At 34.2% G+C, this 26,058-nt stretch overlaps 1 pseudogene across 1 annotated transcript; it reads right to left on the bottom strand.

Annotated features, from left to right (window-relative positions):
• Positions 1–2,200: 2,200 nt before the first annotated feature.
• On the bottom strand, positions 2,201–9,667 carry LOC149143061 (alpha-bisabolene synthase-like; annotated as a pseudogene). The gene is made up of 12 exons (XR_016265248.1): positions 9,423–9,667; positions 6,865–7,183; positions 6,297–6,483; positions 5,801–6,026; positions 4,927–5,042; positions 4,715–4,827; positions 4,369–4,598; positions 3,979–4,060; positions 3,648–3,746; positions 3,330–3,545; positions 3,051–3,192; positions 2,201–2,796 (listed from the first exon to the last, which is right to left on the bottom strand). The product of XR_016265248.1 is annotated as an alpha-bisabolene synthase-like (transcript).
• Positions 9,668–26,058: the final 16,391 nt, after the last annotated feature.

Below are 26,058 nucleotides of genomic sequence, written 5' to 3'. Positions count from 1 at the left end.
ATTCCTACGGCTAATATGTTGATAGGTATTAACCATAGCATGAATGGTGGAGGTGGCAGAGGTGGCAATATCAAGGGAAGAATCAATAATAAAGTTGTGTGTAAGAAAAGCACTAGTAAAGATGTAATGCTGAAGTAGTTAACCATTTAAGAAACCCGCCTACTACTACTTGCCTTTGTTCCAAACTAATTCTTCATAGAAGCCTGGTTAAAGGTATTATTCATTCTTTCTGACCAGAATTCTCAGTTCACCCTGCAATTTAAAGTATTGAGCGCGCCTCAACCTGCATTTTTGAGGTATTCAACGCATCTCAATCACATGCTTTGGTGTGTTCCGTCCACATAAACAACGACCCCAAGAGTTTCCAACCAAAAATGGAAGACAAACTGTGAAGCATTAACGTTTTTCTTCACTCGTACTTACGAAATCTCTTCTTTGTCAAACTTGAGCCTTGGATCAGATCAGATTACACTAAGTAGAATTAACAAACTCTTCTCGCCGGTGCCAAATGAAATTCATTTTCTTTTCAACCTTGAAACAATGTCCACCTCTAACATCTGAACAAAAACTCTAAACCTTACGAGAAATTGCTAAAATCCACAAAAACCAAGAACGACAGCAACATACAAATGGCCTGATCCAATCTTTTAGCCCTTTTCTGAAAAGAATCTAGTGAAAACCTCCGAAATGCATTTGACATTAAAATTTAGGCAAAAACGCCCATCTGTAACTAGAAAGGCTCGAATAATTTCAAGATTTATCAAAGCTTCGTTATTTATGGCAAAATTTACCATCTTTATTCCAAATGCAAGATCAAACCCTCCTACCGAGCCATGCGGAACATTGTTCGATTCATTGAAAACGAAAAATGAACGGATGTAAGACAACAGGTGCAGCTCTTACAGACATTATACTTTTAAATATTCAAAAGATTTTGAGGCGATTGCCAACAAGTGGATGGTAATTTTGAGATTCCGTTCTGCAGCTACTAGTTTGGATTCCTAAACGAATCTTTACATCACAGGTTCAAAACCAGAGGGGTAGAGTATGTATGCCTTCGTAGACTTAGCAGTCAAATCGCTGCGCGGAGGTGGGTCCCTTGTCCCACAAACAAGGGGGTCTCATACACCAATTTGGTGTCTGGCTTGGCTGTGACCTTAAAAATTGATATTATTATTATTATTATTATCAACCCTCCCCCGTATCTCATTTCTTCTCAGATCTTAAAAATTATCGATCCAAAATTGGAACCAACCACACTCACTTAACAAAAAGTTAAGTTAACCCAAGCGGTCATTAGGTTTTGACCATTTGTGGGAGGGAGGGAGATATTTGGAATCTTTAACGTGTAATATCTCATTTTGGTTAAGTCATCAAGGATAGTACAATTCCATTTGATGACAAACCCTTATTTTTACATTTAAATCTTATATTTTCCTTGTGACATTAACTGGACAATGTTGAACTTTCATAAACTGGTTTAACAAGTGTTTACCAAAGTATTTATTGTTTGATTTCACCAGCTATGTTAATTCCTTTTAATACTTTGTTGTTAGGTTGTAATTTTTATATCATTATAATTCATTTTAATTAAATAAAATGTAATGATAAATAGTTATATCTGTATCATTTTTGGAGGAATCAGCCTAGATAAGTTTTATTAAATTAAGTTTGGGTAAAAAGAACACTATAGACAATTTTCATTTTTATTTTAACTAGCAATTGTCCCTAAAGGTACAAAGATATAATGAAGGAATAGAAGATTTGAAAAGACCATCTTGAAAAAACTAATTTATTTTCAACATAATTCAATTCTATAATACAACAACATAATTTTATTTTATATAAATTTTCTAATTACAATTTATATATAAATAATATTAATAAAAATATATAATTAAAAAAAAACAATAATTTGAGAAAGATTATGACAATCATCCACCATGAAAATGCCACAACTAATATGGAAATTGTCCTTTGCCTTCGCCAACTCTCTCAAACTTTCTATTCCCTCAAACTTTAACATCAAAACGACATGAATTTGATTCTAGTGTCGAAATGAGACAAGTATCGAGGAATTCACCCATAATTTCCATAAAATTAAGAAGCTTATAATTCCATAAAGAGTTGAAAAACATCCAATTCTTCTTATCACAATTCCCAACTGTTTTATCATTAGATGTATCTTTGCACCTTTAGAAACAATTCTTAATTTTATTTATTATTATACTTTAATATAAATAAATTACATTAAAGTGGAATGGGATCAATAAGACACTCTCTGATATTATCCTTCACTTCCCATTTGGACACACCGAAACCATCTCCATCCTTGAATATCACCATCGTCACTCTAGTTTCTTCGAAAAGCATCTTCCTGCATGCCAACGGCACGTCGTCGTCGCCGGGTTTTAGAAACTCCCTCGTCAATTCTTTAACTGCCGGCTCCAGAATGCCATAGATGTGATTCAGAGCCTCTTCTTCTGTACATTCCGGGTGATCTTTCATGGACGCCAATTCTCCACGAGCCTTCTCCGCCTTATATGTCTTCGTGTCATCGACCAGGCGGGTTATGAGGGAAATCAGCTCTGTGAGAACACGTCTCCCGGGATAATCTACTTTCTCCAATGCCTCTTGTGACAAGAGTTGCTCCTCCATTATCAATACTCCACTCAACAGAAGTATACGTTGGCCAATGGAAGTGATTCCATTCTTTATGTACTCGTCCAAACTGGGCACATACTCAGCTGCTAGCCATTCAGCTTCTTCATAATAACCCAGAAGATAATCCTCCCACTGATCAATATCAATGGATCCAGATATTAATATCAAATTTAGCATCACACAGCAAATTAATCAATCAATGCGAAATTTAAATTCATTTTGATAGTAGATTTTGGGATTATTCCAAAATGTGATAGATGGTCACCCATTCAAAAATTGATCTTCTTGTTGTTTTAGAATTCTGAAATATTCCCAAAATCTAAAATTGAAACAAAAATAACAACATATAACTTATTTTCTACCTAACAAAACAAATTCAATATTACTTACTCCCTTTCTGAAAAGCTAACCAATTCACGCCCCTGTTCCTTCTCTGCCTCCCACGCCACTTCGTGAACTATGTGATAATTGATTTTGTAACATAGTTTCATATAGTCTGGAAGGTTTTCTGTGTAAGAGAGGTTCCATCTGAAGAAAAAATTGAGCCAACATAATTCAATCAGTATAATCATCTAAGACACTTAGTTTAATTTACTTAATAGACACAAAATTATCTGCAATCCAATGTGATCCAATGTGATCCAATCATGATGACCGGTCCCTACCTTCTCACAGCCTCAGTGAACACCTTCAATTCATCAAGGGTTCCATAAGTGTCATACATATCGTCCAGAACAGTCAGCAAACACGCAACTTTTGTAAAGAGGAATCTGCATTTGGCATACTGGGGCTCATACGTACCAGCGGCTATCAAGAAGTAGAATTCCAGCGGCCTCTCCCGTGCAAAGGTGAATAGAGGCAACCCCGAATCTTTAAACCAGCTGTGATGTGACGTGCATGCAGAATCAACCATGATTAGGACAAATAACGGTTGAAATGGTTTCAGATTTCTCATGAGGGACTGTTTGTTGTTTGTTAGTTACCTGGTAACATTCTTCATCTCTTCTTGGTGGATGGACTGGACAATGTTGAAATCTAATTTTGCCAACTCTAGAAGCTTTTCGTTGTTCACATAGGGCAGCCTGAAATTAGAATAAGTAGCACCCTCTGAATCCAACAATAATATTATTTATGGAGAGAAAAAAAATTCACCTATGCAAGAGTTATTTTCATTGAGATTGTTGATTGAGATAAACAATAATCAGTAATTATTTTTTTGTCCAGATTCCAAAATATCTTCAAAATCGATAATTCAAATAAGTTCAATTAAATTTAACTATATAAAAAATTATTAAAAATCTAAACACTACTTACTTGTAAACACTTTTTGCTAAACATGCATAATCTGGATTATACACTTGACAGTATCATAAGAAGGCTTCAGGGCGTATTTAATCTGGCAATGGAGATGGCCGTGTAAAAATCAAAATTTCAAATCTTATAATGATTAAAATTAATCTAAATATTTTAATCAAAGAAGAAAGTAATAAAAGATGGGTATTTTTATTTTAATTACAGATTTTGAAAATATTTTATAATCTGATGATTAAGAGAAAAGTTAATTTTTTGAATTTTTGTGAATGTTCTCTTAATTATAAAATTTGAGAAATATTCTAAAATCTACCCCTGATTTAAATTCAAGCCCAACAACAAATATATATGTTCCATTTTGTAGTATAATATATATATGTAGCATTCTGTTACCTGTTGGCTCAGGTTTTGTTTGTTGTTCCATGCACTGAAAGTCTCACTTTTCTCAAGAGCTTCTCTCAGATATTTAGTAGTGAAGCTTTTGGCTTCATCCAAAATGTTTTCTCCAGGGAATGCTAGCTGTGAAGCTCTATAAAGGCTCAGCATGCTTGCTACTTCTTTGTTGAATGGACCAGTCGAGCAGAAGAATTGACCATTGCCATCTTTGAAGTTTTCGAAAACGACTGCTAGTACAATTTTCAAAGGTCAGAAAAAAGTTCTTCAAAATGCAACGCATGCTTTCTGCCACTGTCCTGCTAGCATAGCTTCATAAATAAAATTAAGTAAAATAGACAAGCACCTGGCGATACATCGTACCTATGCAGCCGGAGCAGCAAAAATCCCAAAGCAGTGGTCTCGAGGTCTGCTATGGGGTTCTGTCTGCCCCACCCAATTCCTCTTTCGTTCCAATGTCTGTATGCCATGGATTTCATCAATGTTACACTGAAGGATTTTTCCGAGTAAATATGGAAAGGAGGGCGAGTAAAATTTAAAAAAAAAAACTGTTCATACCTGTACACATAATCGAGAGCTTCCTTGATTTCCTTTTCAAAGTGTCTATAGACTCCAAGGCGTTCAATATTATCCACGATCAACAGACGTTCCAGCAGATCCACAGGATACATGCAGTTCCCGCAATAACAAAACAATAGTCTGTTTTGTATCTTTTTTGTAATAAATATATCTTTATTGTTTTCTATATTTTGTAAAATATATATTTATTCTATATTATTGTAAAATATAATTACTATATCTTTATGGTTTTTGTGGAGAGAGAGGCTCTTAAGCTCTTGTTAAGTAATTTATTATTAATAATAAGTTAAAACAATAATAATAAATGATAAATAAGTTTAATTATAATTTTGTTTTTATTAATAAAAGTAAAATAAATTTTCAAAAAACAATCATAATACACATGTTACATCAAAATAAATTTAATTAATAATAATAAATCTTTACATATTCAAATTCTATATTACACTATAAAATTTGATATAAGACATAAAACCATTCTAGATATATATATTTACTAACTAGATATGGTTCATATTTATATTTCCTTACCATGGTAAGTGAGATGGTTATTTTTTATATATATTCATTTTCATATTTATGATGTTTATTAACTAAATATAGTTTTTTACTATGGTAAGTGAAATGGTTATAAAAATATAGTAAAAACATTTTTTATATAATCACAAATCCAGTCATTTTAAAAATTGCTATTTCTAAATAATTTTAAAAACTGAGATGCCCTGGATCCCAATTTCTTAATCACAACCTAATCTCACAAATTATGAACAAACTAATTTCTTAATAAAAACCTAATCTCACATATTATGAACAAACTAAGAAACCTAAAAAACAGCTATAATATCATATTCATTCCCATACCAAAGCCACCAAACTTAGACACCACATTGCTCAAGAATTCAAGACATTTCATGTCCCCAGTGTGCATGAAGACGCAGGCCGTAGAAGCAGGTGAGCCTAAGAAAGACCCATCGTGACTCTGAACATCCATTATTCTTTCCCACTCAACTATATCTTGGATTCCCTCCAAAGAATACAGCAATGGCGACGGAATGGTGTAAAATTCCTCCTTGGAAAGTCTGCAAATTAATTGCAAAACATTTATTAGACTTTGCATAACCGTTCCGGGAACATAGAATACTTAATTAGTTGAAGAATAATAAAAGGTACAAAATGTAATATGTTTGTATAATTTTATTATTAAAAAATTCTCAATTAAGATTTATTTAATTTGATTTGATTTTTTATCACAATAATGAAAAAAAGGTCTTGCCCACACATTTAAAAATTTGAATCAGAACGGTTTGAATGGCTAAACCTACCTTCCTAACAGGAACAAGAAGTCTTACTTTGCTAATCTCTCTTGCCGTTTCATCTGCAACTTGTGTATATAAGGCAGGTCATAAGGGAGTTCAAGTTGGAAAGATTGAGCTTCTCTCAACAGAAAAGGAAAGTTGATCTCGAAGTCTGTTACCAAGCTGTCTTGATCACTTTCATCCTTTACTAGTTCCAGATTGCTGCTTATAAATTTAATGCCTGCATACATGCAGATAAATATCAATACACTAATATAGGAGTATAGACCGGATATGTATTTACAAAATGTAATTTTATTTCCGGCTAATAAAATTATGTTTATTTTCAATATACGAAACATAATAATATATACCAAACATATATATCTGCAGAATGTAATTTTATTTCCTGCAGAATGTAATTTTATTTCCTGATAATAAAATTTCGTTTTTTTTACAATGGAAAAGTGCAGATAAATATCAAACTTGGAAACAATCTGAAATCCAGAAAATTAGAGCAAGGCCACTTTCTCTCTTCATTTATTAGCTTAGAGGTTCGGTTTATCATACATCATTTGTGAATCAGCAACGTCTGAAAATTCCTATTTATTCTGGTTCTTACCTTGTTGTACTTGAGCGTCCCCAACTTTCCATTTAAGGAGCGCAAGAACACACGAAAGAGTGGCAAGAAGGCGGTCCGACAGCAGAAAATGAGACTGAGTCCCCCATGAGCCATCTTTTAACTGGTTTTTCAAAATCCAATCAACCGTTTGGGGAAATTGCGGGCGAGGAGAGACATCAATGGCAGGCACCCTCGCTATCCATGCAGTGTCATACGCAGATGGAGTAATCATTAAGTCTCCATCTCCTGCAATGGCTATACTAAGCATCGCTTTAATCTCTCTGTTAAGTGCCTCCGCTCGTTCTCTGTAACTAGAATTCTGAGAACAATGAAAGCGAAGAAGTTATCATGATCAGAATATAAAAAGAAGAACAAAGTATCTTATTAACAATCAGAACGCCCATATAGATTAAGCTAGAATTGGTAATTTTTTTCTTCTTTCTATTTTAACAAGTTGTCTGTGATTCTCCAAACTTAATTTATGATTTGAGGAGCTGCTACCAGAGGCATCTAATCTGTCAAAGTCACCTTGGGATCGCACCCACCTGAGCCACACCAACCCTTAGCTGACTGAGTTTTTTTAACATATCTCCTCCCCTAATACAATGCACAGATCTTCAGTGGCTTTGCTGAGGAGGCTCATCTTCACCCCTTTGTGCTATCTCAATTGCATATTTTAGAAATGAAAGCTACGAAGTTACCATGATCAACATATAAAGAATAGAATGTAGTATCTTATTAACACTCTATCTAAAACAATGGCATATTTTAGAAATGAAAGCTAAGAAGTTACCACATATAAAGAAAAGAACGTAGTACTCTCACTGAACACAGGAGTGAGACTACTTGTAAATCAATTCCAAATAGCTAAGAAGTTACCATGATCTAGAGTTGGTGATGGGACTTACTTTCATATTGCTTGTATCCTCCTACACTATGGGCTTATGGGTGACGCCTCCATAGATTTGAACACGGGTGGGACTACTTGTAAATCAATTCCAAACACCAAAACTCCAGAGGCCAGAGTTGGTGATGAGACTTACTTTCATATTGCTTGTATCCTCTTACACTAAGACTATAATGGTGACACCTCTAGAGATTTGAACACGGGTGGGACTACTTGTAAATCGATTCCAAATACCAAAACTCAATAGGCCAGAGTTGGTGATGGGACTTACTTTCATGTTGGCTGTATCCTCCTACACTAGGGGTGTATGGGTGACGCCTCAAGAGATTTGACCATGAGGGGGACTACTTGTAAATCGATTCCAAACACCAAAACTCCAGAGGCCAAAGTTGGTGATGGAACTTACTTTCATATTGCTTGTATCCTCCTACACTACCAGTGTCAAAACTCCAGAGGCCAAAGTTGGTGATGGGACTTACTTTCATATTGCTTGTATCCTCCTACACCGTATGGATGACACTTCCAGAGAATCCTCCTACACTACCAGTGTCAAAACTCCAGAGGCCAAAGTTGGTGATGGGACTTACTTTCATATTGCTTGTATCCTCCTACACCATATGGGTGACACTTCCAAAGATTTGAATGGGGGTGAGACTACTTATAAATCAATTCCAAACAACAAAATTCTAGAGGTTAGAGTTGGTGACGGGACTTACTTTCATATTGCTTGTATCCTCCTACACAACCTATGTATGGGTGAGGCCTGTAGAGATTTGAACATGAGTGAGACTACTAGTAAATCGATTTCAAACACCAAAACTCCAGAAGCCAGAATTATTGATGGGACTTACGTTCATATCGCTTGTATCCTCTTACAATTTATGATATTCCTTTTGTCCCTCACATTCTAAAATATTTTTGAAATATACAACCTAATTAAATTTAACTATTAAAAATAAAAAATTCTAACTAAATTAGAAAATATTATATATATTAAATAAAAAATCAAGTCTAGAAATAAAATCACATATAAAAAAAAACTTGTGCACTCAAAACATAACTTTTATTGAATCAGAAATAACTCTCGAGCTAATTGGACTTTGCAATTCTCATAAGGATTTTTTAAACCGACATACAATAAGTATGAACAAAGCACATCTAAGTTTATGTTGATCGCACAAATAAATATACAAGGATTTTTAAAAATCTCATTAGATTATAAATACATTTATATTTACATTTAAATACTTTTAAATTTAAATTTATGTTGATTGCAGAAACCGACATACAATAAGTATGAACAAATCACATTTGAGTTTATGTTGATTGCAGAAATAAATATACAATAATTATGAAAAATAATATTATTGAAATTTGTAAGATAAAGATTTTTTTTTATAGAAACAGGCATAGAACAAAATATAGCTTTTGCGTTTATAAAAATTTGCATTAGATATTAAAAAATTCTCTAGAACTCCATTAAATAAAAATTAGATCATGAACTTGCGGATTCTGATATCCAATAAGCATGAAGCAAAGTTAATAAATGATCATGAAGATGAACACAAGAGAGTATGTAATGAAATGAAAATACTTGAACATAAGATAGAAATAAGAAAGTTGGCAATGAAAAGAAAACATTATTACTCACATCATAAGGTGATTTAAGAGAATTCACAAACTCATAGTCCCAGACATTAGGATGAGGATTGGCCGTCCTTCTGATCAAACCGCTGTTACTCGACAAACCACAAGCCAAACTGGAAACTGGTGATTCAGCAGAAAACGTAGCCATTTTTCTGAGCGCCAATTATCAAATGGAACAAAAACAACTTCAACTTTATCGATTTTCTCGTAGACAGAAGCTGAGATCGAGTAAAGCTTTGATATTACACTGCGCTGCTGCATGTATATATTGCACAACGACAGCCCATACGACAAATGAACGAAGATTGATTTTTTCACCACCAAAGCTTCTCAGCACCACTCATGCATCATTGGTCTTATCCATTTGCCATGATTGGTTATTTTTTTTTTGGGAAAATTCAAATTATTTTTAATTTTTTAATATTCAATAAATGATGAATTTCACATGAAAATTAATTAATTTATATTATATAGGTATGGTAAAAAATTATCATATAATAAATCGAGGAAATATAATTATTTTAATTCTTAGCATGAGATTTGAATTTAAAACTTTATATGAATATGAAATTCCATACAAACCAATTAATTTACACATTATGGATATTGCAAAAAAATAAAATATGTAATCAATCGACCATAACTTCAAATCATATCCTCATTTCTTCCCATCGCACTTCCCATCACACTTGAACCTAAAATTATATGAAGACTAGATCTCATAAGAACCAACTAATTTACACTTCAAATCATATCCTCATTTCTTCCCATCACACTTGAACCTAAAATTCTATGAAAACTAGACCTCATAAAAACCACTTAATTTACACCTTATAAGTATTGTCAAAAAATTAATATGTAATGGATCCACCAAATCCAGTCACTTCAAATCATATCACCAATTCTTCACATGCTTTTTGAAACTAAGACTCTATGAAGACTAAACCCCACACAGACTAACTAATTTACAGCTCAAATATAAATGTCTAAAAATCAATATATAATGGAGCAACCAAATCCATTCACTATTATGTAAAACTTCAACAAAATTCATCAAAAATATAATGGTAGTTACAATATAATGGATACTTCCATTATCTACCTTGATTGTAAGTTGTATGTATTAGGAACCCAAACCTATAGATTACATCTTAACAAACCTAATTTATTATTAATAATGTTGTTGAGTAGCTTGATTGTAAGTTATATGTATATTAAAAACCCAAAGCTATAGATTACATCTTCCCAAGTCTACTTTGTCATTACTAATGAAAGTTGTTGCTTGGATTTCACTAATTTTTTTTGCGTTTTGAATAAATATATGGACACAATAATATATTGAAATTTTATCTTATTAACATATATATATAATGTCCAATAAATACATTCTATAATTATATTCTATAATGTTCAAAAAATTACATTGAATGAATCAAATGAAGTCCATTATAATATTTGATATAACATTTAGTATTAATGTTGTGTCATTATTCCTTTTTATATACACATTTAAAATAAGATGGGTCATTATAATCTTAAATAAGAAGAGGTTTGGAGGAATGAAGTCCACTATAATATTTGATATAACATTTAGTATTAATTTTGTGTCATTACTATGTTTATATATACATTTAAAATAAGATTGGTCATTATAATCTTAAATAAGAAGGGGTTTGGAGGAAGAAGTCCTTGTTCTTGTGTAGTGAGTGTTAGTTCTAGTGTAAGTCACATTATAAGCTAGTTAGCCCCTTCTTTACATGTTACATAAAGTATTACTAATTTTTAGTATTAGTTAGTGATTAAAAGACCTTACCCTATTTCGAAGGAAACAAATAAGTCTACTTCATTACATTAAGGTAGACTAAGGGGATAATTCAACTTCATTACAACACATAAATATATTGAGAAATAAGACTTAGCCTTATGAATCTATGTTTACAAGGAGAGTTTTGGGCTATGCCATTTAAACTACTTTATTTGTCACTGCATCTTATATAGCTTGGGTGCTCTTTAAGTTGGGTTAATCATATTGTGTTTTTTTGGCTATCAATACACACCCCATAGAAGAGTAATAAGTGTTGTATATGCTAGCATATACACCATTGGATCTAAAAATATTTAATTACAATAAAGTGTATGCCAACCTATAAAACATTTATTGCTCTAACATGGGGTACTTATTGTTTTCTCATGTATGTGGTCGTAAGCGATTTGAACATCCAAAAGCTCCTCAAACACCAAGGTGTTGACTAGTATTGATTTTCTAGTATCATATTCAATGCATATTATTGTTAGAAATACTTGTTTCGTATTCATTATTATTATTTTTGGGTTAATCTCTTTTATCTATGTAAAATTTCCAAGTGGTTCCTCTTTGTCCATATAGATTCCCATCCTTCTATAAAACCACTTTCATACTTCCCTAATATTTTTGCTTCCAAAGTGTGAAACTTTACAAAGCTCTCTCCATTGACATTAGAGAAATTTTGAGGTCTAAAATGAGCCTCAAAGCAAAAACATACAACCAAAATAAACTTTATAAGAACCAATAGGATTAAAGATGATGATGTCAGCCATGGGGGATGATTCACCATTTTTGGAGTTGAAAAGTAAAAATATAAAAAAATAAAAACTAAAAAACATTTTTTTTCAACTTATCTCCCTACAATTTTACTCAAATTTCGAATAGGAGCACTCGTTGGATGTGAAATTTAATTCCTCATCCAAGGAGTACCCATGTTGTATAATTTCAATGGACCATACTACACGAAAAATGAGAAATACATATAAAAACGTGATTGCAATTACGTTTTATTTTTTGAAAAATAGGGTCCTTTGAAAGTATGCAAGATGGGTACTCCTTGGATGAGGAATTAAATTATGCATTCAACAAGTGCTCCCACTCGAAATTTGAGTAAACTGTAGGGAGATAAGTTGAAAAATTAGTTTTTTTTTTCCTTCTAAAATTTGTTGATGCAATCTAATCTTATTTTATTATTTCCCCTATTATTTAATAATATTCTTAGGGGACCCATTTTAGATCTCAAAATTCTCTAATACAAGAGGTAGTGATGAAACTTTAAACGTTGAAAATATATACTATGTCAACAACTCTCAATATATATGAATAACGAGTTTGAATTTTAACACATACACACAATTTGAATTATATATATTTAATTTCAATTAATTTCATTACTACAATAAACATATATATTTATTTTAAATGACACTATTATAATTGTTGATACTTTATTAAACAACAATAATTATTTTCATTCATTTTGAAATATGATTTTATATGATTTTAACAATTACCTAGACAAAATGTATATATTTATTTTAAATGACCCTATTATAATTGTTGATACTTTATTGAACAACAATAATTATTTGCATTCATTTTGAAATATGATTTTATATGATTTTCACAATTATATAGACAAAAACCAAAAAAGAGAGAACAACGAATCCTTTGAAATTTTAAAATTGAGCAATCTATTATAGAATGAATTTCAAACAATTAGTACAATTTTTTTTATTTGTAAGCTGGAAACAATTTATATTAATATAAAAAAAAAGAATTACATTATCAATATCCAAGAGAGTTGAAGCATTAATACCACAATCCATACCCCTCATAAAGACCTAAGAATAAAACAACTATTTTCCAACCATTGAAATATAACAATAATATCATATAAAGAACAATAAAAACATAAACCACATGGTCAACAAAAATAATGGAACCACAAAACTGCAAGGCGAGGAACTTGATTGGATGTGCCCTTTTTGCAACAAATCTTGGCTTTTCCACTTGATCTCTTCATTTTCTAGAATGGAGCGACAATACATCAGCACGTTGGGAATAGGTTCTCTGGGAGTTAGATCAATTGAATGCTTGACCTGACAATGAAAGGGTACTCCTGTGGGTCAGGAGAAGATGTCCCTATATTCTTCCACAACCACATCGGCTTGCTTCTGCTACTTGGAGGAACCCTTCCCCAGGATCATGGATGTTGCTACGACCTTCCCCTTACTTTTAGAGAGAACCAGAAAGCAAACAAATTTCCCAGCTTGGGAGATGACCTTACTACATTTCTTTGCAGAGATCAAAGAGATGGCGATAGGTGGGGCTACCTCCGGTATCCTGTATAACTTAGTACCAAAAGAAATAATAACAGAGTGAGGTTTAGACTCATATACATCATGTCTCTTCCATACGTATGGTTGTCTTAATAATACATCACAAACTTCAAAAGGATATATCGTCCTTGGTGAAGCCACCCGATGGTGTATGGCTGTGGATGTGTTATAGTCAGTAGGCCCAACCGTTTCATGACCTTTGCTGAAATGAGGTTCTTTTGGCTCCTGTTGTTGATAATGAACTGCAACAGAGAACCCTTCACCCACATATGTGAGTGGAATATGTGCTCCCCCTCTTTTGAATCTTCAGGCACAATCTTCTAGATCTTAATGGTGGCCACATTGGCACTCGGCTCCGCACCAATGATATGCTTCCCTTTGTCATTCCCCTTATCAGGTTCTGACTCAGAGTCAAAACATTCGTTGGACTCAGAAGCCTTTAGCTCGGCCACCAGTGACTGCTTGGCCCGACACTCACTTGTGTTGTGAGTGGAGCTCTTATGGAACTCACACCACTTTCCTATGTCCTTCTTTGTCTTTGTGGTCTTGTTCTTTTCTTGTGGCTTCGGTGGGTTATCTTGGGTCGCCCTGCCTTGGAGTTTCCCTTTTCTCTACAGCTTGGAGGCACCTCTCCCTTGCTTCAGATTCACAGATCCAAAGTCTCACATTTTCTGTTTAAGCTTATGCTCTATCTTGACAGCGTATCGGTACATCGTGCCAAGCAAGGAGATGTCCAGGAGCTCCATCTCATCATGGATGTATCTTTGTAGGCAGTCGTGGTACTTGAGTACCAAATGTTTCTCAGAATCTTTGATACCCAACTTTGTGGGAAGGGTATGAAAAACATTGGTAAAGTCTTGCACTTCTTGGTCCCTTCCATGTCGCAGCGTGGTTCACTTTATGTATGTATCATCATATCTATCGACATGGTATTACTACTCCTTGATGGCATCCCAGAATGAGTCCCAATTGGGTGCGGCATAAAATAGTGAGGGTGTACTTTCATCCTTTTGCTCACAATAGGTTTCCCACTAGTCCTTGACGTGGGGGGCGACTTTGAGAAGAGCAAAAGTAATATTTTCCCAGCTGGAAAAACCATGAACAGAAAAATATCCTTCTATCATATTTAACAATTTATCTGTGGTATCCACATCTATCTTACCCTCAAATAGGGGAATGTGTAAGTTAACTTATACCTTAAAGGGTGTGGGGCTCCTAGAGTAGCTGCTGGAAGTAGATGCATCGCTCTTGGGAAGCCGCTGAAGGATTTGGGAAAAGTTCGCAATCATTGCGTTCCTTTGTCTTAACAATTTATCTATTGTATCCACATCTATCTGACCCTCAAATATGGGAATGTCAAAGTTAACTTATACCTTAAAGGGTGTGGCGCTCCTAGAGTAGCTGCTGGAAGTAGATGCGTCGCTCTTGGGAAGCCGCTAAAGGATTTGGGCAAAGTTTCCATCATTGCGTTCCTTTGTTGCTCGAGGGATTCTTTGAGCAATATTTTGATAAGATATCATGCCCCCTCATCTTTCTTTTCTTCCACAATGGGAGACTGTCAGGATTTACGAAGCTGGTCTTGCAAAGGTTCGACCAGTTCAAGCCCTAGCTCCCTATATCCCTACCTTGTCAGGGATATGTAAAGAAAAACAGAGAACGAGAAGATCGCTCTGATACCAATGATTTGAATTTGAACAAGAACGCAACGAATTACAAATATAACCATAAACATAAAGATGCAGCAGAAATAACACTTCTTTTCATTAATCTCAAATACTGAAATATGCTTGCAAACAAAATGAAAATAAGACTAGCTTGGGCGATGGTAGCTTATCTCTGAGAAGAAATGTGGCATATACATGCCTCTGAACTATGTTACAATTAAGCTCAAGAGGCTATTTATTATTGGAAAACATGAGAAAACCCTAAATAACCAAAACCCTAACCCTAGGAGATGTAACACCAAGAGTTTATAGGCCCCGTTGGGTTTAGTTGGGCAACCAACTTCCTGGGGTCATAACTTGGTCATATTATCTCTATTTCGTACTTATGATACCTTATTGGAAAGGTCTATTTGAGTACTACAAGTTTTGTCGCAGACTCCCACCTACACCCATGGGCCTGCTACGGACCTAAAAAAACATTGTTTAGGGGGTCAAAACTGCTTTAGAAGTTCAGGACCCAAAAAATTGCTAAAAATAGTAAATGCTGAAATAAATAAGGAAACAAATGGAAATGACTAGAGGTTTAGGTGGGATAGGTGGGTGGCCACCAATATCCACCTAGATCAATAGGTGTGATGATACTGTCCAAACCACAAGATGGACTAAAAACTGGAGGCATATAAGAAGATAATTTCCTCGAGGGAACAGGCCGAGGAAAAATATCAAGTAAAGAGTGAAATGTTGTGGATAAAGAGGAAGGGGGGGGAGTGGTGGTGGAAGTACCCACAAACTGGGGAGGAGGGTCGATCATTTGAATATCTTCCTGAGCCTCCGGCTGCAACTCATACTCCTCCACTTCTTATTGTCCATACACCAATAATGAGATGTCTTCAAACTCCATCTGTACTAGACGTGCAACCCTCTGCTCCCCCACTTCCTTGTTTTGGTTTAATTCTTACTCCTCTGCAATTGACGAACCTTCATCTCTAGGTTCGCCCAATTTCTTTCTTCTTCTCTAAAACCGCAGGGGACAATCTTGCACTAGATGGCTATGTTTATGGCATTGGGGGCATCAAAAGGGAAGTTCCTCGTAGTCAATAATCTGAGTGTGCGAGTACCCATGTAGTTGTAGTTCAATTTTTTCTGCAAGACCCTTCCTAAGATCAAGCTTTACCAGGAGCTGGGCTACAATCCCGCACTTAGTCTCTCTGAAGGACATATCTGACTCGAGAAAAATCCCCATTTTTTTCCCTATAACCTTAAACACATCTTCCGTCCATAGATGAGGAGATAAAGCTGGTAATCAAACCTAGACTGGTATTTCCTCCAGCTTTTCTTTTTTTCATGTCAAACAACAACACCCATCTCTTGAAGAGAACCAATGAAATCCTGAATGACCAATTTCTCTCCAGGATCCATTCACATTATTTTTGTTGAATCTAACCATAAACCACCTATGTGCCAAGGTGATCACCTAAAAATGGTTATTTGGTGCCCCCTTCCAAGCCTCTGAAATCCATTTTGAAATGTAGTTGGTTGAATAATGTCTACCCTTCGCTCTCCCTACTTTGATGAGTTCTGAAACTTCCATTTCCTTATCAATTTGTATGTCAACCGCAAGGACTAGGTTCAGGTTCTCCGCCTTCTTTCTTATGCATAACAATGTAAACTTTGAAACGGGAACTATAAACTCAAAACGAGAACTCTGGCCCAAAAACCCCAAAAAAACCACAAAAACAGTGCTCAAAACGAAAAGTGTGTATACTGGAACGATGTTTTTTTTTTTAGGTGTCAATTTTGCGGCTGTTTTAAAAATGGCAGTGACTACGAAATTTTCCTGCAAAATATAGCTTCAGAAAAAAAGTGTTGATACTGGAATAATGATTTTTTTTTTAGGTGTCAATTTTGCGGCTGTTTTAAAAATGGCAGTGACTACGAAATTTTCTACGAAATTTTCCTGCAAAATATAGCTTCAGAACGAAAGTGTTGATACTGGAATCGACCCGCCGCCGGTCCGGTGGGGTGGGGCGGCTTGGGGGTGCCGCCGCGTGGAATTGGTAATGTGGATCGTCATTTGATGCGCGGAATTGGTAAAACCCAAGCTGCCCGTCAATGGAGAATGTCTGCGTCTTTTCACTTTGCCGAGTCTCTCTGTCGCGTACTGTCTCTCTATCCGTTGTATCGCACATACAAGCTGACGTCCACCCTCGAAACCTATAGTCGGGGATGCGAGGGCAACCTAACGTCACCTTAAAATTTTCATCAAAACCATAATGCTAACTATATATAATTGGAGTACAGACAAACTAATAGAGCTCGACCAAATATAGATATCGTTGCTCAAACATTCACATAATAAATAACAAATTTAATATATACAATTAATTTTTCAAAAACATGCTACTTGGACCATTGCTGACCTAAGAGGCATCCTTCACAGTATCATATAATAAAATACAATATATTACAATAGTCTTTAAGAGTCCATGAAGTGTAATATGGTCTTGAAATACACTATACATGTGAGGACTTCCAACCAAAGGGCGTATGCATCACTAAAGAACTTATCCAATCCTAATATTTGTATTGTTCCAAAGCGTAAGGGTTCAATGAATATGCACGGTTGTTTTTTAACTAAGCGCAATCATATCTATGAGAATCCTCCTATTTGAATTCTCTCATGCATCCCCCTAGCAACTTCCCCTGAATCCTTCTTCTTATTCCAAGAATGGAGGTGAGACACTTCTTTAGTCTTCCTAGTCAGAATTTGCCTCCAAAATTTCTTAGGAGCTAGCTTAGAGAGGTGTAAGAGATTCCCTTGTCTTTGACGAATGTATTGCCTCTTTTTCCTTTTAGTTAGAGCTTTATATATTTTTATCTTGTCCATTTTAAGAGATTCATCAACAACTTCCTTAATTTCTCTCCTCGCACTTTTACACTCTTTGTCATACCATGGATTGGTTTTGCTATTTCTTTTATTATTTGATATAAGAAAATAATTTGCAAAATTTGATAACTAATTCTCTAAATCCCTTTCCAAGACTAACACTTGAAAAGTCAATTAGGTAACAAACATGCTATTAGATAGAACTATTTGTTTCTTTATTTCACCAAACCAAATTGAAAAAATAATTTTATAAATTAAAAATCAATAATACAATCTTAGAAGCAGTTTAAATCTATTATTATAATCATGATGTGAAATTGAATAGCTAGATTCTTAGCACATCTAATATTCTCTTTTATTCTGCTATCAATGATATCATATTTTCCAGCGTTTGATACATTGTGCAAGGCCTATCTATATAAAAGGATCATGAAATACAAAAAATGGAGAACCTTTTCCCACGAGCATGTGTGTGCTCGACACAATAGTACTTGCAACAACCATGGTTTGGAATCACATTATTATAAACTATGTCTTAGATTCAAATGCATAACTTTGTGGCGAAGGAATTTTCGAGCGAATAGATGATATACATGACAATGGAAACCATGTTTGTGTAGTAAAAGTTATTCTTAATTGGTAACTAGAATATGAGAAAAACACCCATAAGATAGGTTGCCTCAAAAGCACCCATGAAAAATTACCAAAAAAACATTTTTCTGAACCAATTACCAACAAGATGATTTCGAATAAGTAAAGGGTGCACTCAGTAGCTCTATTCCTCACACATGCGATAGAGAGATATAACTTAAGGCAAAAGACTTTTGAAAAAATGGAATCAAGAGGTGTAATGGGATGACAAGCAAATGTTTGCATTTCTCTTATATATATCTATATATATAATCGAGTAGTTTCCAAGCCAACACTATGGAAATTTGTATCTAAACCAATTATTATGGGAATGCGATATCTCAATGTGTATTATCAATATCCCATACCAGAGACGCTGATCATGATAAAAAAATGCTATGGCTGCATATAGGTGTGATGCCGAATATGGTTCGAGTTTGTTGATGGGATTAAATTGGAGTAAGAAGACATGTTATGGATTTGAAGTGAAATGGTAGAGACCACGACAAATAATTAAGGCATAGTAAGACGCAATTATATGGGGGTGTCATCTGAACGTAGAAAAAATCAGCGTGGAAATCATCAAAGGCATCATACACCAGGTTGAATGTTGATGTAGCACGAAAGGAAGAGACAGTGCGAACACAGGGCACTATGTCAACATTGTGTCAATGCCAAAGGTGATAAAAGGGTCAGCCATTTACACAAAAAGCAATCACACTATAAATATTTAAAAGGGCCTCTAGAATGTAGCTTTCATTAATCGTGACTATGTGACTTTTGTGAGTCTCATGCAATTCTCCACAGATTGTGACCTACTCTAGGACGTGACTCGACGACTAGCCCAGTAACTGGTAGGTGCACCGTCAGGATACCTTGAAATTTTCATGGGAATGATCTCTGTTCACGCATTTCCATCTCTGTTATAGATATTTTTGATATTGCCAATGCAGTGCCAGCACGCCAAACATTTTTATTACCGAATCAATAATGAATGTACTTTGTAAAAGAGGTGCCATCTTTTATGAGGATCATCAACGATTTAATAACCATGTTGTTCTTATATTGCATATGGCCCTAACTAAAACAATAATGACCATTCTCCGACGATTTACAAGTCATTTTCTGCAACAGACCAAGGTTAAAGTTTTAAAACATTAAAATTCAAAACATTATAATATAAAGCATCACGCCGAATCTTTAATACGGTCATGACCATAAGATATACTCGTAACACATGTCAACGTCCCATACAAAACTTGATATGATAACCCAAAGTTCGGAAACAAGTTCAATTTTTCTATGTAATATATTATATCCAATATATATATATAAACCAAATTTCCTTGAGAAAAATTCATGTACTTTGAAATTTTTGAAATCCTTGCTCATTCTAAAGTTGGGTTGAACCGCGCATAAATAATCTAAATCATTGTCTACAACTCAATTATTCCGCAAAACATTTTTTTAAGGTGATTATAAGTGCTTAATTATTCCGTTTTGATGTTATTGTTTCATGGAATGGAACGTTCGAGGGAATGGCAAGTTCAGGACTAGTTAAATAATGTTAGGGTTTCACGTGACGATAACATTTTAATGATTTAGTCATTTTTTAGAAATTGTGATTGTTTGTAAATAATTTATTGAGAGTTTGAGGATATAATATCAAAGCTAGTGTTTCGGGCATGCGTTTTCAAGTTAGCGATATTATCAAATATAATTTTATATTATAGATATTTTTGAACTAAAATGTTTTGAGGAATAATAAACTAGAGCTCACAAGCGTACGGGTCGATTCCCGGAATCGACCCGCCGCCGGTCGGGCGGCGACAGAGTTGTCCCACTCCTAATTTGACTTGAATTATGATAAATTTTTTCTATTCTTTAATGAGAAGATGTAACTTACAAACCAGTTTTCAAAGTTACAGCTGTGATTATTGAAAGCCAACGAATATTAAACAAGTGTCGCATCCAGCACAGACGTGATTAAGCAAAGGGTGTGTTTTGAAGCTCAAATATGATAAGAACCTTAAGATGTTGATCATTAAGATGTTGCCCCCGGCAGCCAAAGGAATGAAGAAGAGCGCGATGACCACGCGGAGGAGGAGGTGTCTTCATAGTCGTCGTCTTCTTCTATGGGATCTCCACCGGTGGTTACACCGCCGCCGCCTTCTATGTGACCACCGCTGTCTTCATAGTCGCTTCGTTCTTCTTCTATGTGACCACCGGTGTTTACGCTCACTGGACTTTCCCACGCCGGCGGAGTAGAAATACTGGTACCAAAATTGGGGGCCTTAGGGAGATTTTCATCACTTTCTCCACTGGTTTCCTTAGAGTTTTCGGATTCCTTTTTCTCGTCCATGTAATTCAGGAAGCTTTTCAAGCGGCTTGAGATTAAATGTTTTGTGGAGGGGAAGTGCTGTTGCTCCTGTGGAAGGCGATGGCGAACATATGTGTAAAGGAGACGGCCCAAATATATGAGCAGACCCATCGCTGAAGCGGAACCCGTAATGAGGAAGAGGCCCCAGAAGCTCTCCATGCTTAGCCTATTCGAATTTTCTTGAGGCCCTCCGCTGCTACAGTCTGTACTGTTGTTGAAATATTTCTTCCGCATTTCCTGACTTTTCGGGCCCTCTGCAACCTCCAACACCGACGTTGACATGTCCGATACGAGCGGAGATCCCTTTGGAAATGCCTGTGAATAAATAAAATCAAAGTCACTGTATGTTTCGAACACCAAAAACGAGTACAATTTTACTAGTCTTAACCCTAGTAGCAACAAATAAAATGAATGTGATGGAAACATACGAAGCCTAAGCCCCCGGTTCTATATGTGTCGCCAACTATTGTGAATCCCCTTTGTTCAGACAGGAAAATGCAAATATAAGGGATTTCGTCAAATATAATTTTATATTATCAATGGGCCGTTAAGGATGTTAAGGATGGGCCATTGAGTTTCGCCACACTCGCTGCATGGCTCTCGCCACGATGATTGACAAGATCAGAGTACCAAAGATAAGAGGTGCAGGCAGAAGACGCTGAAGCCGCTGAAGCATCGTCTTCTGTTGCGGTCCGGTTGGTAGGTTTGTCATTGCAGAAGGTGGATTCACATGAATGGATGGACTGATAGACTGACAAAAAAATGAGAATAAGATGACTAGGTGAGTTGAGGTAGTTAATGAAAACCGGAAGCAAGAAGCTGCAGCTGACGCCTCCCCTCCTTTGGCCAAGGGTATCGCAACGTGCGTGGAAAGGATGTCCTGTATTTCAACAAGTATTGTTATATTATATTTTGTAATGTGGGATTAGCATTAATATAACAAGTGTAATGCTTTGAACAGTAATTAAAGATTCACCCTACAAGTCTTTGTCTAAACTACTCTCATCACCTCCGTACTAAAACTGTCCTTTTACTTTTTGTCACTTGAAACGCATGGTAAGTGTAAAAGGCATATTAGAAATAAATTTATTATTAATTTTTTCTTGGTTAAATAATAGAAATTTTTTTTGGCTTAGTCTAAATAGTTTATAAATTAGTTTAAAAATAAGAAAATTTTGGTAAGATTATTATTGAATTTAATAAAAGTTTTTTAAAATCTTGGTATCTAAATTTCAGGGTTTAGAAAAACGTGAATCAGACAAGATTATCATAGCTCCCTTGTCCTCGATTCCAGGTGTTCTATCAAGTAAAGATTCTACAAATCAGAAGAAATGCTCAAATGAACACTTGAAGATTCTACAAATCGGAAGAAATGCTCAAATGAACGCTCAGCTGACACCAACGACATCTATTGGTGCATTAATCTTCTATTGACATCTATTGCGGAGATATACCGAAGTGAAGCAATTTGATTGATATATATTATTGGAGGGATGGGTTAATTTCATGTGGGGGGCTATCCATAACTTGGATGATATCACAGCTGAAACGTATTAAAATTGATTAAGGAGTTCAATACTAAATTACATAGACATTCTTAACCATATAAAATTGTTGAAAAAATGAATAAATGATATGTTAACATCCAGGAAACTAAAAATAATAAGAAATATCTGGCCACATTTTCTCGATTGAACAATTCTGCTAGATAATTAAAAAGACAACCCACTGTTAATTAAAATCGTGGTTCTGAATCTAAATTCACCCGTACATTTTTTTATTTCATAATCGTCACAAATAGTAAAATGAATTACCAGAGGGATCAAACTAAATTATAAATTCACATAAACAGTCCACCGTAAATAATCGTCTTAATTCAGGCTTCGAACCATCATCAATATTGACATAAGTCAGTGTCAACGTCCCTTATCATGATATTACTTCAGGTTCACTATCGAACTGTTCAGAGCAATCTTGTAAGTGATCATCTTGAAACTGGAGCCCATCATCTTGAAACTCAACGGCGTCTTGAAACTCGAGCCAACAGACGATGTGACAACAAGTCCAACTGGCATGGATGGAGTGAAATTCCTTGCCATGTATCTGAATGTACTACTCCCAGTCTTTCCGATGCCGAGACGGACGATCTTGCAAAGGAGCTGGTTGGATGCTGATTTTGAAGACCCTTCTGACGAGATTCAAGATCAGTTGAATGGAACAAAAGCTTGGGGAGAGCCATGCAGCGAGTGTGGCGAAACTCAACGACCCATCCTTAGTTGTGCATAGCATCCTTAACATATTGTACATAGCGCCATTAACATATGGGGTTTAATGGTAAGCTTCGTTGGTTTATAACGTAAGTTTACAGTGACAGTCAATTAAATTTGATATGGACCTGTTGAGATTAAAAAAAAACATAGTGTCAGGATTATTAATTTTCATGTACAACCAATAATATGACTCCAAGGTGCCTTTTGATTAGATAATTGGATACCAATTTCAATTTCATCATTATTTCCCTCTAGTTTGACAGTACCGTGATGCAATGACAACTGCCTTCTGTCGAAAATGTCCTCCAGATGTCGGCAGCCAAGGGAAAAGCTTCCATAACCATGAATCGTAAAAGGGAACACTGAATAGAACCATTATGAGTTACATAATCAGGGAATTTCAGCAATGGGGTTGGAGTTTCACAATATAGCATTCATTTTAGTTGGAAAAGTGGTATCCAACTATTTGTTTTCAATAGTGTATGACACTAATTTAAACATGTTTTAAACAAGTTTTTCCTTTTTATTGTATTTTTAAAATTATAGGGTTATTGTTATAAATACAAATTATATTGTTATTACTCTATATGATATGTATATTGGTAAAATTTAAAGGAAGGATAATAGTTTTTCTCCAAATTACTCCTTTTATATATATATATATATATATCTTAACTTTAAAGATATCATGAAATGAGAGGGATACAGTTCCTCAATTAAACACTTTTTTAAATTTGAAAGTATTTGCTCTCTAAGAAATTTGGTTTCTCTCAACATATATTAAGCTTGAAATTAAAACGAATCTTTAATTACATTTATAATAAAATATATCTTTTAGAAAATAAAAAATCTAAGTCTTATGCCAAAAAAATTATTAGAATGAATCCCAACTAATGCCATATTAACACTATAAATCAAAATCTTTTCTTTTACTTCAAAACATATAACATTTTCCACAAAAATAACCATTAAAATATACATCAACCAAAAAAATATTTATATAAAAAATAAATACACACCAAACTAAAAAAATTTACACTATCTCATTATTACTCTGCAAACAAATTATAATATCACAACAAATTTACACTATCTCATTATTACTATGTAAACAAATTATAATATCACAACCACCCAAAGTAGTAATTTCTAACCCTCTCCTTGTATATGTTAAAAGGATATAAATAGAAGCCTCTTACGGAAACGTACCACTATTTTATATTCATTTCTTAAATCAATTTTTTATCTTTAGTAAGGTCAGTTTTAAGTATGGATTCATTTAAACTTTTGATTTACGAAAATGGATGAATCAAATTTATTGAATGGAAATATATCAATTCTATGGTTAGAATGAAAAAAATATGCATGTTGGAAAAATTATTTTTAGGATTGTAATCTTCCATTATATTCCACAATTTTTACTTGCTCATATAATTTACTACCATAGAAATAAAAAATAAAAATAAATTCTCCTTCCAGTATAAAGTAGAGTCAAGCTCACATGCTAAAATGTATAAACTTGTAGGCACAAAATAATCAATTCCCTAAGAATAAATGTCCTTGCACATATATTTTGGGTTAATTCCCCATAATCAATCCCCCCTTTAGAAATATTGGTGTCCATAAACTAATGGTATTTGCCAAAACCATTCAAGAAAAGAAACAGTTTTTACAAAGTTCGTAATTGTTTCTTGACATCAACCAATTGGGAGCACATCTTTATAAAAACAAAGTCTTTACAAAATCTTATTGTTACATGCCAACACTCTTGGAAATCATGGTCATTTCATACAATATTTTAGTTACATGTGGTTTATTAGTCGTGAAAAGCACTCTAATAGTGGTTTATCAGCCCAACAAACCTTGATAATTTATCATCCCCCAGCTGATACACGGTGATGTATTGACCAAGGAATCTAGTTAGTAGCTCATGAAAAAATTTGATTTTAATTGTACGAGCAAGTAGATCATCTGATAAGCGAGGGAAGGCTCGTTAGGATTGAGTGACATCATAATCGTGGGGTACAAAACTTTGTGCTAAATAGCCACAACAATATATGTGCAGTCACACGATGCGAATTCATTAGATAAATTATTTTTTATGGTTAGTTTTGGCAAAACAATAATGTTGGTCTTACACATGGTTGATGAATATTAAAGTTTTGTGTATCACATTGTTTAGGTTACTAAATGAGGTTAGATTTAAGTTAATCATTAATTTTTGAAAAAAAAAGTAGTTATTATTATCTTTTTGACATGAAATTCATAAAAAAAACTATTATTTGACCATTTTTAGTTAATATTTTTGTATAAAAATTGTAATTTTGACATGTTAATTCTAGCAAAAAATTATCAAAACGTTTAGTTTTTTGCTTATATTTATGTTAAAAATGGTTATTTTTTATGTCCATTGTTAAAAAATGTTGTTTTTTAGAAACAATTATTTCATGTGGATTGAAAAATTAATTAAGGATGTCTAAATATGTAGATTATCTAAAATTCAAACTATAGACTTTCTAATTTAAAAATGCAAAACAATAAAAACCCCACTAAAAAAAAAAAAAATTAAGATAGAGAACAAGAAAATATGAATACAATGACAACTTCAAAAACTATCAAATTTAGAAAATAATTTTTTACATTTCACACACTAGAAAATTTAA

The sequence above is a fragment of the Pinus tabuliformis genome, chromosome X (assembly GCF_031772625.1).
Source record: "Pinus tabuliformis cultivar Carrire ecotype Pingquan chromosome X, CPIR1, whole genome shotgun sequence".
Classification (NCBI taxonomy): Eukaryota; Viridiplantae; Streptophyta; class Pinopsida; order Pinales; family Pinaceae; genus Pinus; species Pinus tabuliformis.
The sequence above is the reverse complement of the archived record's forward strand: the minus strand, read 5'-3'. Positions and strand labels throughout refer to the sequence as shown.